We start from the raw sequence: 17688 nt of genomic DNA on the forward strand, positions 1-17688 counted from the left end.
TGCTTCATGATATGAGACCCCAGATTTCTCCCAATATGGGGTCCATAGGATGGAGAACAACTCACTAGTAACTAGAATGTTAATGATAAGAGGAAAATAGAGTAAATCATATTCATTCAAGGCTGGTGTTTTCATGAATTTGGTTGATTCTACTTCAAATACTTTTGTGCTTAAAATTTAAGGGTTGAGAATTCTAACAGAGGAGCACACCAACCTTCAACCCCTTTACAGTGGCCTCTTAAAATAGACAGAGAAATATGGCTTAATCAATTAATAACCTGTGTTTGGATTCTTTTTTGGTATGCACTAAATAAAACTTGCCAATATCCACATCTGCTGCATTGTAGCCTTAGTGTTTGGGGCAATGAGAAGGACAGGGCTGCAGGTTTATAATGATGGTGACTCTTGTTTGGTAATGACTGACACTCCTGGCCTCTTCAGTGGTAACAATGATCAAGATGCTTTAAACTCACACACTTACATGTTGAATTAAAATCCCTTTGTGTAACTACTTAAAAATAATAAAAGCAAGTAAATAACTTTTAAAAAGGCACCCAATGCCAAATCATCTCCATTGTTTTATTGGTACAGACAGGATGGGGACACCATTAGCTCTGCCCCACAACTGTTTTCTTTAGAATTCAAATATGATTATATCAAACTCTTCAAACTCTCCCTTACCCTGAGTCAGTCAGTTACTTCTCATTGGTTAGAAGTTCTTAGGACTTGGGGCTGGGAAGGTGGCTCAGTGATAGAGTGCTTGCCTTGCATGCATGAGGCCCTGGGTTCGATTCCTTAGCACCACATAAGCAAAAAGAAAAAAGCTGGAAGTGGCGAGTGTGGCTCAAGTGGTAGAGTGCTAGCCTTGAGCTGAAGAGCTGAGGGACAGCGCCCAGGCCCAGAGTTCAGGCCCCAGGACTGGACCTCCCCGCCCCCCCCCCCCCAAAAAGAAGTTCTTAGGACTTGTGGTAATGAGAAGAGGAACAGAAATAGGAAGAAGAAGAAGTGGAGGAAGGGGAAATAAAGGAATATGGGAAGAAATTTCCTTTAAAAATGTCTTAGGAGGTTATTTTTTGTTGGTTTGAGACAAGGTTACAATATAGCCTTGTCTGGCCTCATATTCATGATTCTCCTACCTCTGCTTTTCACTGTTGTGATTATAAGCAGGTACCACCATATCCAGCTGAGAACTAAGAGGTTACTGTATTTATATTAGATTTGTTTCGTCCTTGGCCAGAAAAGTATTAATTTTTTCTCTACTCCTTTCTTCCTAACATTTTTCTACCTGTTTTTTAAATTTTATTTTAGTTAACCAAATAGGCAATTTTATTATGCTCATTTATGACATTTAAATCAGATTAAATAAAATAATGCATTTTATTGCAATTTCCCAAAGAAGGACCAGCCCTTCCTTGGTGGGCTTCATCCTGGTACATGGAAGTAGTTGTTCCAGCCTTGCCCTAAGTCAGAGAAACTTCAAGAAGCAGCTTAACCACTTCTGTAATTGCCACTCTCCTACAGCCAGTAATCTTCAGGTGGAGACCACACTCTTGGGAAAGCTTCTATTTCTTCCTGGGTATATTTATCCAGTCATTTGGGCACTTTCCGTGGCTGAGGAAGCTCTTCCACTAAATTCTTAAGAATAGCTTCTGGCGCCCTTTCGACTGCGCAGCCCTCTTCGGTCTTGGTGCTTAAAAGAATTGAAGATCCTAGAGCCGGGCGCTGGTGGCTCACGCCTGTAATCCTAGCTACTCAGGAGGCTGAGATCTGAGGATCGCGGTTCAAAGCCAGCCTGGGCAGGAGAGACCGTGAGACTCCTATCTCCAATAAACCACCAGAAAACCGAAAGTGGCACTGTAGCTCAAGTGGTAGAGCGCTCGCCTTGAGCTGAAGAGCTGAGGGACAGCGCCCAGGCCCAGAGTTCAGGCCCCACGACCGGAAAAAAAAAAAAGAATTGAAGATCCTGAAGACAAGTTATCCAAAACAGATTTGACGTCTTCACCCCTTTATTGATGGACAAGTTGATTGCAAGGGAGTATAAAGGATTTTTTTTTTTTTTTTTGGGTCGGTTGTGGGGCCTGAACTCTGGGCCTGGGTGCTGTCCCTCAGCTCTTCAGCTGAAGGCTAGCGCTCTCCCACTTGAGCGTCAGCCCCACTTCCGGCTTTTTCTGCTTATGTGGTGCTGAGGAATCGAACCCAGGGCCTCCTGCATGCAAGGCAAGTGCTCTACCACTGAGCCACCTTCCCAGCCCCTAAGGGATTTTTTAAAAAATGAATTTGCAACATGACTGGTGGGTTTGAATGACTGCATTTATCAAGTCCTAACAGAATTTTACTGAATGTACATTTATAGTTCAATAAATATACTTTTAAAAACATCAAAAAAAAAAAGAATAGCTTCTGGAATATCCTCATCTGGGAAAAGAGGTCGCCTTTGCATCATTGTTCTCCTGTGAAGGTTTTTTGGCAGCATGCCATAAATAGCCAATTTCACAATTGCCACTGGAGCCCTCCGGTGAAGCTGAGCAGCTGTTACTTGTTTAAATCCACCAGGGTAGCCAGAATAAGAGGAATATACTTTTTGTTCCCATTTGTTTCCAGAAAATGCAGTATGCTTTGTGGTCATTATGACAACATGGTCTCCACAGTCACTCAGTTGATGGCACAGGTTTAGGTAATCCCTGAAGTTTTACTTATGTTACAGCATTCTGTTTGCCAGGAGGCTGCACTTTCCCATCTAAAAGATACCATAGTCGAGCAAAAGTGGCCCATTGCTGGTGTGCCCTGGAGAAACTCGACATGTCTGTCTCTCCACCGGCAGGACAGGACAGTGTGTTTTCTACCTTTTTATTTTTATTTATTTCTTTTGCTTGAACTCTGGGCCTGGGCACTGTCCCTAAGCTCCTTTTTGCTCAAGGCTAGTGCTCTGCCACTTGAGCCTCAGGCCCACATTCAGCTTTTTCTGTGATTAATTGGAGATAAGAATCTTACAGACCTTCTTACCCAGGCTGACTTTGAACCACAATCCTCAGATCTCAACCTCCTGCGTAGCTAGGATTACAGGTGTGAGCCAGTGGCACCTAGCTGTTTATTTTTTCTTGGCTTTTAAAAACTTTTTTTCCCTATCCACTATCCTAAAACACAGACGTCTTCACTCTTTCTATTTCTCAGCTGTCTTTCTCACTAGAGAATAAGAAATTTGATGAAGTTTTAACCTTGGGTTGTTGGTGTGTCTTGTATGTGACTCACTTCCTGCAGGCCAGGCAGAGCTAGCCCAGAGCGCACGAGCAGGGGAGCAATAGACACTTTGTTCTTTTCACATGTTCCTTTAGCATCTACCCAAATAAACTGGAAGATGAGTTAAGTTCATGGTGGGTATTTTTGGCCTGTGCCTTCTAGCATTTTGATTTCAGAAGCACAGATTTCTCAGCATCATTGCAACTCTTCTTGGCTGGACTTCAAAACACTAAGTATTTGCCTCAAGCAAGCAAGGAGCAGGGTTGAGCTTATGTTATGGGCTTCCCTTCTCTGATTTCAGTGTGTGTCAATTCCAGGCTAAGTGCTGGGCTGCAGTGATTTAAGAAAAAGATAGGTGAAGCTAGAGTTGCGGGTAGTGGAGCCTTTAGCCCATTCTGGAGCAAAGTGTCAAGTTCTCAGATGAAGAGGGACCTGTGAAAGCAGAGGAGCAACTTCAACTTCAAAGAATGTTAGAACTTTCCTGAGAAGGGAATTTGGCCCTATCTCTTCTTTCTACTCTAGCGTGGCCATAGGGATCTTTGAGAGGGTGAGTTCTCATCTGTTATAGTTTCTACTGTGCCACACACCTATAGAGATAAATGTTAAATGTCCAAGTCCTGCAATTAGAAGGATTTTATCCAAATCCTGGTCCTTAAGGTCACCTGACTCTTGAAAGTTTTTCTATATCAGAGTCTCAGTCTCCTTATCTATGAAATACTGGCAATAAAAGTGAAGTCCTCATATGTCTTCTTTATAAAAATAAAGTGAAATAATATATACAGTCTTACCTTGTAGTATCTACTTGATCTATGTTATTCAGTATTATGTTATATTCTTGATGGTGGAAGCAATGATTTCAATTGGACTTTTATCACAGCCCAAAGAATATTGGTGGCCTTTTTTTTTTTTTTTGCTTAAAAAACACACTATATGCGGGCTGGGAAGGTGGCTCAGTGGTAGAGCGCTTGCCTTGCATGCCTGAGGCCCTCGGTTTGATTCCTCAGCACCACATAAGCAAAAAAAAAAAAAAAAAAAAAAAAAAGCCAGAAGTGGTGTTGTGGCTCAAAAGGTAGAGCACTAGCCTTGAGCTGAAGAGCTGAGGGACAACACCCAGGCCCAGACCTCAGGCTCCATGACCGGACCCAAAAAACAAACAAAAAAACCCCACATTATATGGGCTGGGAAGGTGGCTCAGTGGTAGAGTGCTTGCCTTGCATGCATGAGGTCCTGGGTTTGATTCCTCAGTACCACATAAGTAGATAGAGCCAGAAATGGTGCTGTGGCTCAAGTGATAGAGCACTTGCCTTGAGCTGAAGAGCTGAGGGACAGCGCCCAGGCCCCACAACCGACAAAAACAAAAACAACCCCCCCCCCCAAAAAAAAAAACCCACACACTATATCATGCTTTGAATGTTCTGAACAGGTATAAAGAATAAGACATGCTTCCTGACTCATAGAGCACAGTGGGTTAGAGGAAAATCAGGGCAACAGAGGGGACAAATATGTAAGTAAACTTTTAAAACACTGTGAAAATGTTTTGTTTAGCTTATAAAGAAAACAAACACTTTTTTCTATCTTTACTCGTACCATTCTCAATGCTTTGGAATGCTGACATTGGGGCTTGAACTCAGGGTCTGGGTGCTGTCTGTTAACTTTTTTTCTCAAGGCTGACACTCTATAACTTAAGACATAGCTCCACTTTTGGAACAATAAGTATACATTTTCAAATGTATCTGAAATATTTCCCAGGATAAACCATGTATGATGCCATAAATAGTCATATATATGATGAGAAGAATCTGACCACAATGGAATGAAGTTAGAAATCAATAATGTAAGTAAACCTGCAATCTTTTCAAGTTTTTGGAAATTAAAAATATCATATTCTTAACCAATAATTAAAGAAGAATTCAAAAGGGAAATTATAAAACAGAGACAAATAAAAGTGAAAATATGACATACCAATATTAAGGGGATACAGGAGAAGCAGTGCTAAGGAAGAAAATGTGTAACTACAAATGTCTGCATTTAATAAGAAATATCTTGAATCATAACCATGGCTTACAATCCGAGGAAGTGGAAAAAAAGCAAATTTAAACTCAAGCTATCTAGAAAGAAGAAAATAATTGATCAGAGAAGAGGTCAATAAAATAGAAAATTAAGATGAACATCAATGAAACTAGAAGTTGACTCTACAAAAACATTAATGAACTTGTCTGGAATTTAACTAGATAAGGGAAACAGGAAGTTAATATTGATCGTGAATTTGATTAGACTAAGAAACACCTAGAGACTAGGAAAGGCACATTTGGATAGTATGTGATGGTATTTCCCAAGTGAAATAGGTCATGAAGACACTGATGAGGGGTTACATACATCCTGTGATGGATTCATTAAATGATGACATTATTAGGAAGTAGTGAGAAGAAGTAGGTCGGGTCTAGTTGGAGGAAGTCCATCACTGGGGATGTGTGGTTGGAGACTATGACTTGCCTCAGCCCACTTGCCTCAGCTCACTTCTGTGTTCTTTTCTTTGCTTTCTGGCCACATGTAAATTGCTCTGCTTTGCCAGTCTCCTTCTTGCTACATTGCCTGAGAGCTCAGAAACCATGAGCCAAAATAAATTCTTCCTCCCCTAAATTGCTTATGTCAGATATGTCTCAGCTACACAGAGTCACTAATATATGAATACTGAAATGACTACAATCAAGACTGAACTGCTATTGTTTCTACTGAAATAAATAGCTGTGAGTTCTGCAGGTGTACTGTGAACAACTTGCATGGTGCCAAAATGGATAACCTAGATGAAACTGATGAATTCCTTGAAACACAATTCCTACTGTAGTAACCAGCATTCCATCACTATAATAAAAGACCTGACAAAGGCTACTAATGAAAAGTTGTTAGAGTGCAGTTTGGGTGTTTCCTCCATTAGGCAGCCCCATTGGTCTTGTCCTGTGGTGAGGGTGACAGTACAGCAAAGTAGGAGTGGTGTAGGGATAAACAATCATAACTTTAAATGTAAGGGGAGAGAGGAGAAAGAGGAAGAGGAAAGAAAGAAGTAGGAAAAGGAAGCAGAGGAACTTAGAGTCACTTTCCTTTTCTTTTGAGGGTATGCTCCTATGTGACCTAAGACCTCCTTCTAGGTCCACTTATTAAAGTTTCACAGTTTATCTTGAATTATTTCTACCTTGGGGACCAGAACTTCAACAGAGAACACAGAATCAAATAATATCCAGGACTTGTGCATGGTTCTCAAGTGGAATGCTTGCCTAAAAAGCATGAGACCTTGAGTTCTATCCTCAGTACTGCTTTCTCCCCCATATTAAAACTATAGCACATGCCTAGACTAAGTCATGAAGAAATAGAAAAATATATGCTGGGCTTAGTGGCACATGCCTGTAACCCAAATATTCAGGAGACTGAGGTTGAAAGATCATGAATAGGCTGGGAAGTTGGCTCAGTGGTAGAGCGCTTGCCTTGCATGCTTGAGGCCCTGGGTTCGATTCTTCAGCACCACATAAGCAAAAAGAAAAAAAAGCCAGAAGTGGCACTGTGGCTCAAGTGGTAGAGTGCTAGCCTTGAGCTGAAGAGCTGAGGGACAGCGCCCAAGCTCAGAGTTCAGGCCCCACGACTGGACCCAAAAAAAAAAAAAAAAAAAAAGAAAGATCATGAATATAAGGCCAGCCTGGGATATATAGTGAGTTTTATATAAAATTGGGTTACATAGTGAGACTTTGTGTTAAAAATAAATAAATAGGGAGTCCAGAGGAAGATGGTGGAGGAGAAGCTGGAGGCTAAACAAGCTCTCTCATAGAAAGCAATTTTAGTGTTCTAGTGAACAGTCCTAGGCTAGAGGATCACAACAGGTGTGCCATCACAATACAGAGAGTTTGGCCAGAGAGGGAAAATCCAGGCAGCTTGGTCAAAGAGACAGATCTGAGCACTTGCCGGTAGCTGTGGTGGCTGCAGGGGTGGCAGCAGCGGCTGCTGCTGCCACTATATCAATAGAGAGAGTCTGAGACAAAGGCACCAGACGTGGTGTGTGAGCAGATTCTACTCACCACCAGCAAGAACTGACAAGAGCAGAAATCTTCATCCTGTTGATCACAGACCAGGGACGGCCCAGGAACCAAGAATCTGGTGTGAGTAGAACCCTAACATCCTCACTCCTTCTCACGATGCAACAGTGGGAAGGTAGCCCCTCCCCACCACTGGAGAAGATCTCTATCTTTGATACTGACAAAGGCCTGGCTGAGCAGCTAGCTCCAACTCAGGCCTTGGAAGAAAACAATAGAGCCATTCAGCAGGCCACAGTAACCTGACCTAACCTGCCAGGCTCAGCTCCACCCAGGGGAAAGTCACCCACCCATGCAGAGAAAGCTCCGCCCCTGAGGAGTAACTCTCCACTGAATAAACAGAGCCAGAGGCAGCCCCTTCCCACTGCAGCCTAGACAAACAATTGAAACTCAGTAAACGGAAACCCTGAGAATGGCTCCAGGCTGGGCTCTGTGTGTCTCAGGAGCTACTTCCTCAGGGAAAAGCTACTAATGGCTGATAGGCCTCAACCCTACACAGAACCTAGCCTCATCACAGCAACTCCAAGCTAGAGGAAACAGCCATCCCCTTCTTTTGTGATACTCAAAGTAGATCTCCTTCCCACTGAACTAGCCTGGGAGGAGGATCACAAAGTCCCGGGTAAGGCAGAGTTTCTTTCTGCCTGCTCAAACAAACTGACTTAAGAAACCAAGCAAGCCACAGGAAAACCAAACATCACAAGGAGACCAGAGACTCCACCAAGAGACTGCAATGGACACAAGGGAGATACAAGATCTCCCCCACTCGCCCACCCCTCCCAAAAATCAAAGAACTCTTTTTTTCTACCTATTTTTTAATTTTAAAAAATTTGTTTTCATAATTTTTATTTTAGGTGTGTGTGTGTGTGTGTGTTTAAATCTGTTTTGACCTTTTGGTCCTCTTTTTTCTTTCTTTGTTTTTTGCGTGACTTAATTGCTGTTCTGCTCATCCCCATAATCGATTATTAGACATTATCCTTTATTGTGTACATACTTAATTCAGAAATTTGTTACTAAATTCACAACCTCTTAGGCTTAACTTCTTTAATAGTAGTATTAATTTTTTATACCTATATAATTTTTATGTATTCCAATTTTAAGATTTTTTATTTTTATTTTTTCAATTTCCCTTTTTAAGCTCTCTCCTCTCATCCTATCCTTTTCTTCTCTCAATATCATTTCTTTATACTTACATAATTTTTAAGTGTATCGTTTTTTTAAATTTAAATTTTTGTTTTTTCATTTTTTCTTTCTTTTTTTAAAAAAAAATCTCTCCTTTCAACATGCCCTCTCCATTTCCCTCTCTGAGATTAGGACTTGGTTAAATTCACACTTTCCTTTTACCTCTCCACATCCCTCTAATCCTATATTTCCCCACAATTCTCCCTAAACCTATTAATTTCTGGTCTGCTGAATCCCTCTTTGATGTTGTTATCCCATTAATCCACAGTTGTTTGATGTTGAATAGATTGTATCTGTTGAACCAGATTGTATCTGCAGCCATTTTGACTGTGCAACTACAGGACTCTGGTTGATGCTTGCCTTAAAATAGCGTTCTAGCACAAAATTGATGTTACTTTCATACCAAATGGGCAGAACAACCAGAGAAACACAAGAAAAATGGCAAATCCAGGTATCTCAACTCCCACTCATAAGAAGATGACAGAACAGTTAATGAATAATCCAGAGGAGAGTTCCCAAAAAGTTCTGCAAACACTACTGGTAAACATGGTGAATGAAGAGATTGAAAACCTGCAAAGAACTCAGTGTGAGTGATAGGGACCAAGATGAGGCAAACCAAAGATTAATACAGGAACTTCATGAGCAAGATGAGGCTAAACAAAAATTAATACAGGAATCTTGTGAGTGTGAAGAAGCTAATCAAAGATTAATATAGGAATTGTGTGAGCAGGCTGAGAACAGTCAAAGAGAAATACAGGAATTACATGAGTGGGATGAGAATAGACAAAGATCAATAGAGGCATTCATGGAATCCATAAACACATAGTTGAAGGAATCCAGGGAGACCACAAAGGGAATGCTGAATGGAGCCAATCAGAAGGAAAGAGAGTCCATGGAAACCATAACCAATCAACTTAGTGATTTGAGAATAAACACTGAACACCAAATTAAGGAAGTAAAGTTCATATAAGATCTAAAACAAAGCTCCAACAAAGAACTTGAAACCATCAAAGCCAACCAATCAGAAGGAAAGGAAATAAAAAACAAAGTAGAAAGTCTTGACAGTAGGTTAGACCATGCAGAAGATTGAATCCCTGGGATTGAGGACAGCCTAGATATTATAGAGAAAGAACATATAACTATCCAAGACAAATCCAAGAAATATGATAGCTCGATTCAACATTTGGAAGACACCATCAGAAGGCCTAATCTGAGGATAATGGGTGTAGAGGAGCACCTAGAGACAGGAGTTAATGTTCTAGGAAATTTATTTAACAGGATCTTAGCAGAGAACTTCCCAAACATGCAAAAAGATAGGCCTATTCAGATACAAGAAGCTTTTAGAACCCCAAATAGACCAGATCAGAACAAGACATCCCATCATCACATTATAATCTTCACAGGATCAATTCAGAACAATGAAAAGATCCTTAAAGTTGTCAAGGAGAAAAGATCAATTACCTATAAAAGGAAACCAATGAGAATAATCTCAGATTTCTCAGGAGACAACTAAAGCAAGAAGAGCCTGGAATGATGTATGCCATGCCCTAAAGACAAATAATTATCAACCAAGAATACTGTACCCAGCTAAACTCTCCTTCATAATAGAAGGTCAAATTAAAACCTTCCTTAGCAAAGAAAAACTGAAACAATATATCTCCACTAAACCAGCCCTACAAAAGATACTTAAGATGTCCTACACATAAAAAACCAACAAGATCACAATAAAGGCCAAGAAACTGCACCCAAACTGAGAATCCAAGAACCATAGGAAGAACCCAGTTGTTGCAGCCCCCAAGAAGGTGGATAACATGGCAGGAACTACCTAACACCTCTCAGTCCTAACTCTCAACATTAAGAGACTTAACTCTCCAATTAATCGACATAGACTAATTGGATTAAAAAGGAAGATCCTTCTGTCTGCTGCCTTCAAAGTCACACCTTGCCCACAAAAACAAACATATTTTGAAAGTGAAAGGCTGGAATAAAATCTACCAAGCAAATGGCCTCCATAAACAAGTGGGAATTGCAATCCTAATATCAGATAAAATAGACTTCAAATTAAAATTAGTGAGAAGAGATAAAGAAGGTCACTACATACTAATTAAGGGATCTCTCCTTCAGGAGGATATTACAATTCTAAATATCTATTCACCAAACAATGGAGCACCCAAATTTATCCAAGAAACATTACTTTCCCTCAAATCTCAAATAGATCCAAAGACATCAATTGTTGGGGACTTTAATACACCACTATTCCCACTAGATAGATCAATTTGGCAAAACTCAACAGAGAAACCACAGATTTAAATTGCTAGACTCGAATTTGAGACCACCGAGCGACCCTCAGAGACCACGACCAATGCAAACAGCAAAAGAGTCGTTTATTTGCAAGCTCAAGCTTGTACTCACAGCTGGTCAGAATTGTGAGCTCTGACTCCTTGTCCAGCAGGGTTTTTATTGAGTATGTAGCAGGGAGAAGGATGTCTCAAGCTCATTGGTTAGGGGTTGGATAATTTCCAGTAAGGGTAGGGACTTTCTAGCTTAGTGGTTACAGGATAGGTTAAATCATACATCATTGGGTGGATAAGTGGGACTAACCACAGGAATGCTGAATTATGTCTTGTCCTAAATGTTTTCTCAACAGAGTTGGGGGGAGAGACTGGTCAGGGCAGCCTGATCCCTTAATAATTCTTACTGTTATCTTGCCTTGGAGTAGGATCTAACACTTGCTTTCCAATAACAGATGACAAATATTTTAGTTTTGTCTGAAATTACTGCTAAGCATATTTTTGGTCTCTCAAAACAACTGCTTAGATAAACTAGATCTAACAGACAGTTACCGAATATTTCACCCAGCAGCATCATAATACACATTTTTCTCAGAAGCACATGGAACATTTTACAAAATAAATCACATTTTAGGTCACAAAGCAAACTTGTCCAAATTCAGAAACATTGAAGTTATGCCCTGCATTCTCTCAGACCACAAGGGGATAAAATTAAAACTCAACACCAAAAGCCACCAAAGAAAGTCCTCTAAGACATGGAGGCTGAACAACACATTGTTGAATCACCAGTGGGTCATGGAAGAGATTAGAAAGGAAATTCAAATGTTCATGATATTCAACAAAAAGGAACACATAAATTACCAGCTCCTCTGGGGCACAGCAAAGGCAATATTCAGAGGCAACTTCATAGCTCTGAGTTCCTATATCAACAAATTGGAGAGATCTGAAGCCAACAATTTAATGAGACATCTGAGCTTCCTTGACAAAGAGCAGCAAGATAAACCCCAATCCAGTAGACAGAAAGAAATAATTAAAATTAAATCAGAATTAAATGAATTAGAATCCCCAAAAACCATAGAAAGAATCAACAAAACAAAGAGTTGGTTCTTCGAAAAAATTTACAAAATTGACAGACCCTTAGCATATCATATCAGAAAAAGACGAGAACACACCCAAATAAATAAACTCAGAGATGAGAATGGAAACATCACCACAGAAACAACCAAGATCCAGAACATTGTAAGGGAATACTTCTCAAACCTTTATGCTAATAAGTTTGAGAATCTGGAAGAAATGGACAATTTCCTAGCAAATATCGACATGCTGAAACTAAACTAAGATGAGTTAAACTAACTTAACAGGCCCATATCAAGCATTGAAATCCAAACAGCAATAAGATGCCTCCCATCTAAAAGCCCAGGACTGGATGGATTTACAGCGGAATTCTACAAGGCCTTCAAAGCAGAACTCACATCAATACTCCCCCAACTCTTCAATGAAATTGAAAGAGAAAGTTCACTACTAAACTCTTTCTATAAAGCCCTCATAACCCTCATCCCAAAACCAGGGAGGAACTCATCAAAGAAAGAAAACTATGGACCTATTTCTTTGATGAACATCAATGCAAAACTTCTCAACAAAATTTTGGCCAATTTACTTCAACAATTCATCCAAAAAAATCATACACCACGATCAAACAGGATTCATTTCAGGGATGCAAAGCTAGTTCAATATATGCAAATCAATTAATATAATTCATCACATCAACAAGAGCAAGGATAAGAACCACATGATTATCTCAATAGATGCAGAAAAAGCATTTGACAAGATCCAACACCCCTTTATGATGAAGGCTCTAGAAAAATTAGGAATCCATGGAACATTCCTCAATACAATAAAGGCTATATATGACAAACCTACAGCCAGCATCATACTTAATGGTGAAAAACTAAAGCCATTTCCTCTAAACTCAGGAATGAGACAAGGATGTCCACAAGCTCCACTTCTCTTCAACTTAGTATTAGAATGCTTAGCTACAGCAATAAGACAAGATGCAAACATAAAGGGGATCCAAATAGAGAAAGCTGAAGTAAAACTCTCCTTCTTTGCAGATGCCATGATCTTGTATTTAAAGAATCCCACGGACTCCACTCCCAAATTACTTGAACTGATTTGAAACTTTGGCAAAGTAGCAGGGTATAAAATTAACCCTCAAAAATCAATGGCGTTTCTATATGCTAACAATGAGAAAAGCGTGGCTGAAATCAGCAAAGCAACTCCATTACTAATAGCCCCACAAAAACTAAAATACCTAGGAATTAACAACAAAGAAGTGAAGGACCTTTATGATGAAAACTTTAAAAACCTGAAAAAGGAAGTCAAAACAAAACTTAAAAAGTGGAAAAACCTCCCATGCTCCTGGACTGGAAGGATCAACATCGTGAAAATGGCAATACTTCCCAAGGCTATCTACAATTTCAATGTGATACCTATCAATATTCCAATCTCATTCTTCAAGGAAATAGAAGAGGCAATCCAAAAATTCATATGGAACAATAAAAGATCCCAAAAGCAAAAACGATCCTTAACAGAAAGAACAGTGCTGGAAGAATATCAATACCAAATTTCAAACTACAGTAAAGCCATAGTAATCAAAATACCCTGGTACTGGCACAAGAATAGACTTCAGGACCAATGGAATAGAATTGAAAATCCAGAAATGAACCCACAGACCTATAGCTATCTAATCTTTGATAAGGGAGCTAAAAAAACAGAATGGAAGAAAGACAGCCTCTTCAGTAAATGGTGCTGGCAAAATTGGTTAACCACTTGTAGAAAACTAAAGCTAGATCCTTATATATCACCCTGCACCAGAATCAACTCCAAATGGATCAAAGACCTTGGAGGCAAAGCAGACACCCTGAAAACATTACAGGACGAAATAGGAGAAACGCTAGGTCTCTTGGCACAGGCTGAAATTTTTTTTTTGGGGGTCCAGTCGTGGGGCCTGAACTCTGGGCCTAGGCGCTGTCCCTCAGCTCTTCAGCTCAAGGCTAGCGCTCTACCACCTGAGCCACAGCGCCACTTCCGGCTTTTTTCTTTTGCTTATGTGGTGCTGAGGAATCAAACCCAGGGCCTCAGGCATGCAAGGCAAGTGCTCTACTACTGAGCCACCTTCCCAGCCCTGAAATTTTCTTAATAGAGACCCTGAAACACAACAAATCAATGAAAGGTTGGACAAATGGGATTGCATGAAGTTGCAGAGCTTCTGCATGGCAAAAGACATTGGTATCAAGATCAATAGAAAGGACACGGATTGGGAGAAGATCTTCACTAGCCATACAATGGACAAGGGTCTCATATCTAAAATATACCTGGAACTCAAAAAATTAAATCCCCCAACAACAAATTCTTAAAGAAACAACTGCCCGATAAATAAGTGGGCTAAAGAAACTTCTCTGAAGAGGAAATCAGAATGGCAATAGACACATGAAGAAATACTCAACCTCTCTAGCCATGAAAGAAATGCAAATCAAAACAACATTGAGATTCCACCTCACCCCAGTTAGAATGGCTATAATCAAGAACTCTAACAACAGATGCTGGAGGGGATGTGGTCAGAAAGGAACCTTACTGCATTGTTGGTGGGAGTGTAAACTTGTTCAACCACTTTGGAAAGCAGTATGGAGGTTCCTCAAAAGACTCCACATAGAGCTCCCCATTGACCCAGCAATCCCACTTTTGGGCATTTACCCAAATGATCACAAAGAAGATCATAATAAAGGTACCACACAACTATGTTATTGCAGCATTATTTACCATAGTTAAGATATGGAACCAACCTAGATGCCCCTCAGTAGATGAAAATGTGGTAGATATATATACAATGGAATTCTATGTCTCCATCAGAAAGAATGACATCGCCCCATTTGTTAGGAAATGGAAAGACTGGAAAAAAATTATATTAAGTGAAGTAAGCCAGGCGCAAAGAAACATAGGTCTCATGGTTTCCCTTATTTGCAATAACTAGTGTATGACTGGGACAAGTAGAAAAGGTCAAAAGTTATATACATGTGACCAGATAAGATGAAGTTAAGTGAAATGAACCCCAAGATAGGGACACAAGTGGGTTTTTCTTTCTTGCTATTGTTTCTAACATCTTTATAAGGTACCATGTGATTTTTTTTTTGTTTCTTTGTATGTTCCTCCCCCATGGTATAACTCCTGTTTCCACTGTATTTGATGTTGGTATAATTTTGGGAGGGGAAGGGAAAAAACAAAATGTTTAAATAGGATACAGATTGACCCATTGCAACAATAAGATTTACAAGACATTATGTTGAAAAATGAAATTTACAATTTAGGCGAGGGTGGCGAGATGGGGAGGAGTGTAGTTGTGGAGGTGGGAGGGAAGGGATGGTAGGGGAAAAACAAAGGAGGAGGCAACAATGCTTGATAAGAAATGTATTCATTACCTTGCTCATTTAACTGTAACCCCCTTGTACATTATTTTCACAATAAAAAACATTAAAAAATAAAAAATATAAAGAAACAAAAAATAAAGAAGTTAAGGGTGTGACATTCAGATCCATTGTACCTGTAACATTGGCATGCTGAATTGAAATAACTGTACAACTACTAAAAGACAAAAAAAAAACAAAACCAAAACCAAAAATATGGACACAGCTGAGCAGACCTATAACTAATAATAGGACTGAGTCAGAATTCAAGTCTCTGAACAAACAAAATTCCTGCACCCGGTGACATCAGAGATTAATTTTCCCAAGTATTTACTTATTTATTTGTTTATATTCTTCTATTTTTGTCAGTTGTGGTGCTTGAACTCAGGGCCTGGGTACTGTCCCAGAGCTTTTTCACTCTAGGCTAGCCCTCTACCACTTTAAGCCACAATACCACATCTGGTTTTCTGGTGGTTAACTGGAAATAAGACTTTCATGAACTTTCCTGCCTGGTCTGGCTTTGAACCTCAAATTGCAGTCTCTAGGATTATAGGTGTATCCACGGGCACCTGGCTCAAAAATCTAAAGAGCCAAGAGTTATCTTTCTCAAACTTTTCCATAAAGTTGAAGAGTAGGTGACATTCTATGTGGTTAATTTTATTCTGATTCAAAAATCAGTTAAAGATATTACATGAAAAGAAACATTCAGATGAATATGTTTTTTTTTTTATTGTAAAGCTACTATACAGAGGGTTACAGTTACATGAGTGAGGTTATGAGTACACTTCCTCTTGAACATTGTTACCCCCTCCATTGTTTTCCCCCTACCATCCCCTCCCTCCCTCCCTTCCCCGAGGTTCTTTTTTTTTTTTTTTGATTGTGATTAAATGATTACATAATTTCAAAGTCACAAGTTCATTCTAACTTCACTGGAGCAAATTGTCTACCACAGTCTGTAATATATAACAGTGTTCACATGTTATATACCATATTTGTGATCAGCAGCATGGGGATATTTAGTAGTGGTTCAACCAGATGAGCGGGAGTTCTTTGTTTCTTAAGTCCTGTTAGTTTTATCGTATCACCTAACCTTTTGGATTTAGCATCCACTTATCAGGGAGACCATGTACCATTTGTCTCTTCGTTCTTGGCTTACCTCGCTCAACATGATTCCTTCTAGCTCCATCCATTTCCCTGCAAATGCCATTATTTTGTCATTTCTAATGGCTGCATAATATTCCATTGTGTATAGATACCACAATTTTTGGATCCATTCATCTGTGGTGGGGCATCTAGGTTGTTTCCATATCCTGGCTATTGCGAACAGTGCTGCAATAAACATGGAGGTGCACGTGTCCTTGTATATTGGTTCCTGTTGTTCAGGGTAGATGCCTAGAAGTGGTATGACTGGGTCGTAAGGGAGGTCAATCTTTAGCTTTCTAAGGACCCTCCAGACTGCTTTCCAAAGTGGTTGTATAAGTGTACATTCCCACCAGCAGTGTAACAGGGTTCCTCTTTCTCCACATCCCCTCCAGCATTTGTCGCTGGCTGATTTGTGGATGTGGGACATTCTGACTGGGGTAAGGTGGTATCTCAGGGTTGTCTTTATTTGCATTTCCTTCACCACCAGGGATGATGAACATTTCCTCATGTGTTTCTTTGCCATTTTTATTTCTTCGTTTGAGAAGTCCCTCTTTAGTTCCCTTGCCCATTTAGTAATTGGTTTGTTAGGTTTGGGAGGGATTAGTTTCTTGAGTTCCCTGTATATACAGGATGTTAACCCCTTGTCTGATATATTGCTGGTAAATATTTCTTCCCAATTAGTTGGTTGTCTTTCTAGCTTAGTTGCGATAGATTTAGCTGTGCAGAAGCTTTTTATTTTAAGGTAGTCCCATTTGTCGAGTCTCTCTCCAACTTGTTGTGACCCTGGGACTCTGTTCAGGAAGTTCCTTCCTGTGCCTATTAGTTCAAGTGTCTCTCCTACTCTGTCCTGTAGTAGTTTCAGAGATTCAGGTTTAATGTTAAGGTCTTTAATCCATTTTGAGTTGATGTTGGTGCATGGTGATAGGCTGGGGTCCACTTTTAGTTTTCTGCATGTGGCTGCCCAGTTTTCCCAGCACCAGCGGTTGAAGAGGCTGTGTTTCTTCCATTGTATGTCTTTGGCTCCTTTGTCGAATATCAGCTGGCTGTAGGCCTGTGGATTTATATCTGGATCTTCTATTCTGTTCCATTGGTCTTCGGGTCTGTTTTTGTGCCAGTACCATGCTGTCTTTGTGATTATAGCTCTGTAGTAGAGTTTGAAGTTCGGCATGGATAGCCCTCCCATATTGTCTTTATCCCCTAGAATTGTTTTGGCTATTCTAGGTCTTTTGTTGTTCCATATAAATTTTTGGACTGTTTTCTGTATTTCAGTGATGTATGTCATTGGGATTTTAATAGGAA

At 39.9% G+C, this 17688-nt stretch overlaps 1 pseudogene; it reads right to left on the bottom strand.

Moving 5' to 3' along the window:
* Window positions 1-1454: 1454 nt before the first annotated feature.
* Window positions 1455-2832, bottom strand: LOC122109427 (annotated as a pseudogene).
* Between the last annotated feature and the right edge of the window lie 14856 nt (window positions 2833-17688).

Source organism: Dipodomys spectabilis, unplaced genomic scaffold, assembly GCF_019054845.1.
Source record: "Dipodomys spectabilis isolate Male_0828 unplaced genomic scaffold, ASM1905484v1 ptg000069l, whole genome shotgun sequence".
Lineage (NCBI taxonomy): Eukaryota > Metazoa > Chordata > Mammalia > Rodentia > Heteromyidae > Dipodomys > Dipodomys spectabilis.